Below are 6,875 nucleotides of genomic sequence, written 5' to 3'. Positions count from 1 at the left end.
TATCTATGGAAATGCCATAATAGGTAGGTATGGTGGCCGTTTTGGGGAAGGGTATATGGTGGGTTTAATGCACCGGCGAAAGTTGCGCGGTACTAGAGAGGCTAGCAATGGTGGAAGGGTGAGAGTGAGTATAATCCATGGATTCAACATTAGTCATAAAGAACTCACATACTTATTGCAAAAATTTATTAGCCATCAAAGAAAAGTACTAATACATCTCCTGGGGGGTAGATTGGTAGGAAAAGACCATCGCTCGTCCCTGACCGCCACTCATAAGGAAGACAATCAAAAATAAATCATGGTCCGACTTCATCACATAAGGGTTCACCATACATGCATGCTTCGGGAATCACAAATTACACAAGTATTTCTACCAATCCACAATTACTCTCTAGCATGACCCTAATATCACCATCTTTATATCTCAAAACAAGTGCAAGGAATCAAACTTCTCATATATACAATGCTCTTTATGAAAGTTTTTGTTATATCCCTCTTGGATGCCCATCATATTAGGACCAAACTCATAACCTAAGAAAATTATCATGCTGTTTTAAGACTCTCAAAATAATATAAGTGAAGCATGAGTGTTCATAAATTTCTAGAAAATAAAACCACCTCCGTGCTCTAAAAAGATATAAGTGAAGTACTAGAACAACTACCTAGCTCAAAAGATATAAGTGAAGCACATAGAGTATTCTAATAAATTCACGATTAAAGCGTGTCCCTCTAAAAAGGTGTGTATAGAAAGGATGATTGTAGAAAACTAAAAAGCAAAGACTCATATCATACAAGACGATCCAAACGGAACACATATCATGTGGTGAATAAAAATATAGCCTCGAGTAAATTTACGGATTGATTGAAGACGAAAGAGGGGATGCCATCCGGAGCATCCCCAAGCTTAGATGCTTGGTTGTCCTTGAATATTACCTTGGGGTGCCTTGGGCATCCCCAAGCTTAGGCTCTTGCCACTCCTTATTCCATAGTGCATCAAATCTTTACCCAAAACTTGAAAACTTCACAACACAAAACTCAACAGAAAATTCGTGAGGTCCGTTAGTATAATAAAATAAATCACCACTTTAGGTATTGTTGTGAACTCATTATAAATTTATATTGGTGTTATATCTAATGTGTTCCAACTTCTCCATGGTTCATACCCCCCGTTAGTACCCATAGATTCATCAAATAAGCAAACAACACATAGAAAACAGCTGTCAAAAACAGAATAGTCTGTAGTAAGCTGCAAATTTCGTTTAGTTCTGCAACTCCAAAACTTGTGAAAACTTAGGACAATCAAGGAAATTTTTATATCAATAAGATGGAAAAAATTCAGAATTTTTTGTCGCTCCAGCAGTTTAGATCAATTTTGTTACTAGGCGCAAAAGTTTTTTGTTTTTTAGCAGAATCAAAAAAACTATCACCATGACCATCCCAAAGGTCTTACTTGCCACAAACACTAATCAAAACACGAAAACTAAATTATTAGAGAAGTAATAATTTATATTCTCACAAAAACAAAAAACAAAAATCTTGGGTTGTCTCCCAGCAAGCGCTTTTCTTTAAAGCCTTTTAGCTAGGCGTTGATAATTTTAATGATGCTCACATGGAAGATAGCAATTGAAAAACGAAGAGGAATCATGTAGCATGTGAAAAACATGTTTAAGTCTAACATACTTCCTATGCCTAGGCATTTTGGAAGCAAACAAATTATCAATAGAAGCAAAAACTAGCATATGCAAGGAAGAAGAAAGAAACAATAGCAGTCTCAACATAACGAGAGGTAATTTACTAACATGAAAGTTTCTACAACCATATTTACCTCTCTAATAATAATTACATGTGGGATCATATTCAAATTCAACAATATAGCTATCCCGTAACATATTCTCTACATGATCCACATGTAAGCAAAGTTGACACTCTTCCAAAATAGTGGGATTGTAATAAGATAAAGTCATGGCCTTCCGAACCCACTTTTATCAAAAAATTCACAAGATTGATAATTCTCCTGGGTAGTGGGATCTTTATTACCTAAAGTTGACACTCTTCCAAACCCACTTTCAATATTATTATCAATATCAAACTATATCATGAGGCTTAAATAAATTTTCAAGACCATAAGAAACATTATCACCCCAATCATGATCATTGCAATAAGTAGTAGACATAGCAAGATTAGCATCCCCAAGCTTGGGGGTTTCCATATTATTAGCACAATTGACATTAAAAGAATTTATAATAACACCGTTGCAATCATGCTTCTCATTCAAGTGGCTATCAATTGTAGGTGCAATAGAAATAATTTCATGTTTAGCATAAGGAACTATAGCAAGTTCATCTCCATAAGCATAATTAATATTGGCATCACGACCATAAGAATAGCAAGCATCATGTTCATCGAGGGGGGATATTTCAATCGAACCAACGGAATCATAATTATCTATAGATTCATGCATATCATTATTTTCTCCCAAGCAGCGGACATTCTCTCAATAAATTCTTTAACATAGGCATTAGAAGCATAGTTTTCATAGAAATATTTAAGTATGTCAAAATTTTCAGATTTGTAGAGAGTAATATCATACCTTTCAATCAAAGAAGCAACTTCATAAGCACAATAAAAGCAACAAATTCTTCAATTTATTCGATATCATAGTTACTATAAACACCTTTGGCATAAGAAGATAAGATTTCATTATCATTAAACTCACATAGGTAGGGAAGGTGTTTTTTAGGGTTCTTCGAGCAACAAGTAAAATCACAAATTTCACATAGATTCCAAGCATAGCATAGAAAACAATTTATTTGATTCCATAAGAGTCACCCTTTTTGAGACAAACGATGACGCACAAAATGAGCATGCTCATCTAAGGATTTTCCCTTAACTAAACTAGTTGGAGTTTCAGCACGAGCACCTATGGATCAAAGATGATCCAAGTATAAAAATTTAAGTGGATCCATATCAATAGATTTTTAGCAAGCAAAGATGCAAGAAAATAGAAGGCACATGGAAACATAAGTGAAGATAGCAAAAAAGGCATCAAGAAAAGAAGGCAAATAACAAGGTAAATATTTTTGTGTTTTTCTGAGAATGTTTTAGAAGTGGGGGAGAAGAAAACGAGAGGCAAATGGAAAATAATGTAAATGCAAGAGATGAGAGTTTATGGTAAGTACTTGGTAGGCTTGATGTAGAACCTCCCCGGCAATGGCGCCAGAAATTCTTCCTGCTACTTCTTGAGCTCGCGTTAATTTTTCCTTTGAAGAGGAAAGGGTGATACAACAAAGTAGAGATAAGTATTTCCCTTAAGAACCAATGTATCAATCCAGTAGGAGGCACAAGCAAGTTCCCAATATAAGCACCTGCACAAACTAACAAACACTTGCACTCAACGCGAAAAAGGGGTTGTCAATCCCTTCACAGTTACTCGCAAGAGTGAGATCTAATACAGATAGGTATAAAAGATAAGTAAAAGACAAAATAAAGTAAATATAAATAAACTGCAGCAAGGTATTTTTAGGTTTTTGGTTTTATAGATCTGAAATAATATGATGGAAACTAGACCCGGGGGCCATAAGTTTCACTAGAGGCTTCTCTCTTGAATAAAGCATATGGTGGGTAAACAAATTACTATTGAGCAATTGATAGAAAAGTGCAAAGTTATGATGATATCTAAGGAAATGATCATGAATATAGGCATCACGTCCGTGACAAGTAGACCGACTCCTAGCTACATCTACTACTATTACTCCACACATCGACCGACTCCTGTCTGCATCTAGAATATTAAGTTCATAAGAACAGAGTAACACCTTAAGCAAGATGACATGATGTAGAGGGATAAACTCAAGCAATATGGTATAAACCCCATCTTTTTATCCTTAATGGCAACAATACAATATGTGCCTCACTAGCCCAACTGTCATTGGGTGAGGACACCGCAAGATTGAACACATCACAAACACCCTCCCATTACAAGAAAAACCAATCTAGTAGGCCAAGTCAAATCGATAGATCAGAGAGAAATAGTAAGCTACCATAATCATGCATAAAAGAGTTCAAAGAAGACTCAAATAATATTCATAGATAATATGATCATAAATCCACAATTCATTGGTTCTCAACAAACGCACCGCAAAAGAAGATTACATCGAATAGATAGAACATCGAGGAGAACATTGTATTTAAGATCAAGAGAGGGAAGAAGCCATCTAGCTACTAGCTATCGACCCTTAGGTCCATGGTAAACTACTCACGCTTCATCAGAAGGGAAGCAAGGTTGATGTAGAGGCCCTCCATGATCAAATCCCCCTCCGGCGGAGTGCCGGAAAAGGCCCCAAGATGGAATCTCACGGGAACAGAAGCTTGTGGCGGTGGAAAAGTATTTTTGGCGTGCCTTCTGATGTAAGGGGAATATTTGAGGATTTATAGTGCAAAGATTATGGCTATAAGGGCTACAAGGGGGCCACAAGCCAAGGGCGTGCCCCCATGGCTTGTGGATGTCTCATAGGTCTTCTGGCCTCCTCTCCAAGTCTCGTGGGTTTCTTCTTGTCCAAGAAAAATCATCATAAAGTTTTATTCCGTTTGGACTCCGTTTGATATTCCTTTTCTATAAAATTCAAAAACAAGGAAAAACCAGAAACTGGCACTGGGCACTAGGTTAATAAGTTAGTCCCAAATATAAAATAAAATAGCATATCAATGCATATAAAACATCCAAAACAGATAATATAATAGCATGGGACAATCAAAAAGTATAGATAAGTTGGAGACATATCACGCGGGCGGTAGCTCCTCCAGGAGCAGCGTCGGGCCGGCAGCCGGGGCGTGGCTAATGGCTTGAAGAGCCTTTCCTCGAAGACACTAGGGCATTGAGGTTCGCGGCGGGATGCTCGCCTGGCGATGTCGTCAGCTTCCTTGTTCACTCCGCGCGGGGCGTGCTGCAGTTCCAAGCCTAGGAAACGCTTTTCAATTTATGTACCTCCTCAAGGTATGCCGCCATATGCTCGTCCTTTGGCTTGTACTATTTGTTGGAGAAGTTGACGAGGAGCTGAGAATCGCCCTTGACAGTGAGGCGCATGGCCCCCAAGGCGGCGGCGGCCTTGAGGCGGCGATCAGGCCCTCGTATGCTGCGATGTTGTTGGACGCCTTCTCGCCTCGCTAGAAGCATAGTAGAACAACATAATAGAGCTTATCTTTGGTTGGGGATACGAGCATGGCCCCAGCCCCGCGCCCTGTTGGGAGAAGGTCCCATCGAAGTGCATGACCTAGCCATCAGGCGCCTCGTCTCCCGAAGAGAGGGGCTGGTCGTTGCGAGGCTCGCCATCGTGACTATCCATCCACTCCGCCACAAAGTCGGCAAGCGTCACCCCTTTAATGACTCTGGTCATACAGAACTCCAGCTAGAACGCTTGCAGCTCGATGTTCCACTCCACGACTCGACCCCAGACATTAGGGCTGCATAACACCTCTAGAGGGTATGCAGAGACAACATTGATGGGGTAGTCCTAGAAGTAATGGTGCAGCTTCCTGGAGGCGACCAGGAGTGCGAGGAGGAGCTTCTGCTGCATCGGGTAACGTGTGCGCGCGTCCCGCAACACCGTGCTGACAAGTAGACAGGATGCTCGATGAGGCATGGGGCGTCGGGGGCGGTTTGCTTATGGTGAGGCATGGGAAGCCCTTGCGTCGCCAGGCGAAGGGTGACTGGGGGCTCAGGAGCGTCATCCAGTTGCATCGACGACCCGTGGGGTCTTGTAGCCTCGTGTTGGCTGCTGGGCTCTCCTGGGTGCCAACGCGCTCCTCTCGGACCGCCACAAGCATCGCGCTGGCCCAGTGCGGTGTAGCCGCCAGGTAAAGCACCACGGGCTCACGGAGACGAGGTGCCACCAAGATGGGCGGGCTTGTGAGGTACCTCTTTAGGTCCTCAAAGGCCGCATCCGCCTCTGGGGTCCACTCGAAGGAACCTTTCCTGTTCATTAGCTTGAAAAAGGATAGGGCACGCTCACCAAGGTTGGAGATGAAATGTCCCAGAGAAGTTATGTATCCTACCAGCTTCTGCTTTGAGGGTATGAGGCGGGCGCTTTTTCTCGGTGGCCTTGATCTTCTCGGGGTTGGCCTCAATTCCTCGATGGGAGATGAGGAAACCGAGTAGCTTGCTGGAGGGTAACCCAAAAACGTATTTGTCCGGGTTAAGTCTCAAGCTCACTTTACGCAGGTTGGCGAATGTTTCCTCCAAGTCTTCAATCAATGTCTTAGCCTCGCGCAACTTGATCATGATGTCATCGACATCGGCCTCCGTGTTTCTCCCCAACTATGGCCCCAACGTGATGTGCATCAACCGCTGGAAGGTGGCGCCGGTGCTCCTCAGCCCGAAGGGCATGCAGGTGTAGCAGTACACACTACACAGAGAGATGAAGGTTGTCTTCTCGACGTCCTCCGCCGCCATCTATATTTGGTGGTAGCCCGAGAATGCTTCCAGGAAGAACAGCATGTCGCATTCCCCGGTGGATTCCACGATCTAGTCGATGTGAGGAAGCGGAAACGGATCCTGAGGACAAGCCTTTTTAAGGCTCGTGAAGTTGACGCACATATGTTCCTTTCCACCCTTCTTGGGGACGACGAACGGGTTGGCCAACCACTCCGGGTGTCGTACCTCTCATATGAACCCTGCCTCGTGCAGCTTGTGCACCTCCTGGACAATGAACGCCTGCTTCTCCGGCACCTGACGACACACCTTCTGCTTGACCGGGCGAGCATTGGGGCACACCACTACGTAATGCTCGATCACTTCCCTTGGGACACCGACCAAATATGATGCCTTCCATGCGGACACGTCCTTATTTGCTCGGAGGAAGGCAACGAGTGCCTGCTC

This window comes from Triticum aestivum, chromosome 5B, assembly GCF_018294505.1.
Source record: "Triticum aestivum cultivar Chinese Spring chromosome 5B, IWGSC CS RefSeq v2.1, whole genome shotgun sequence".
Taxonomy (NCBI): Eukaryota; Viridiplantae; Streptophyta; class Magnoliopsida; order Poales; family Poaceae; genus Triticum; species Triticum aestivum.
This window is presented reverse-complemented; position numbering follows the sequence as displayed.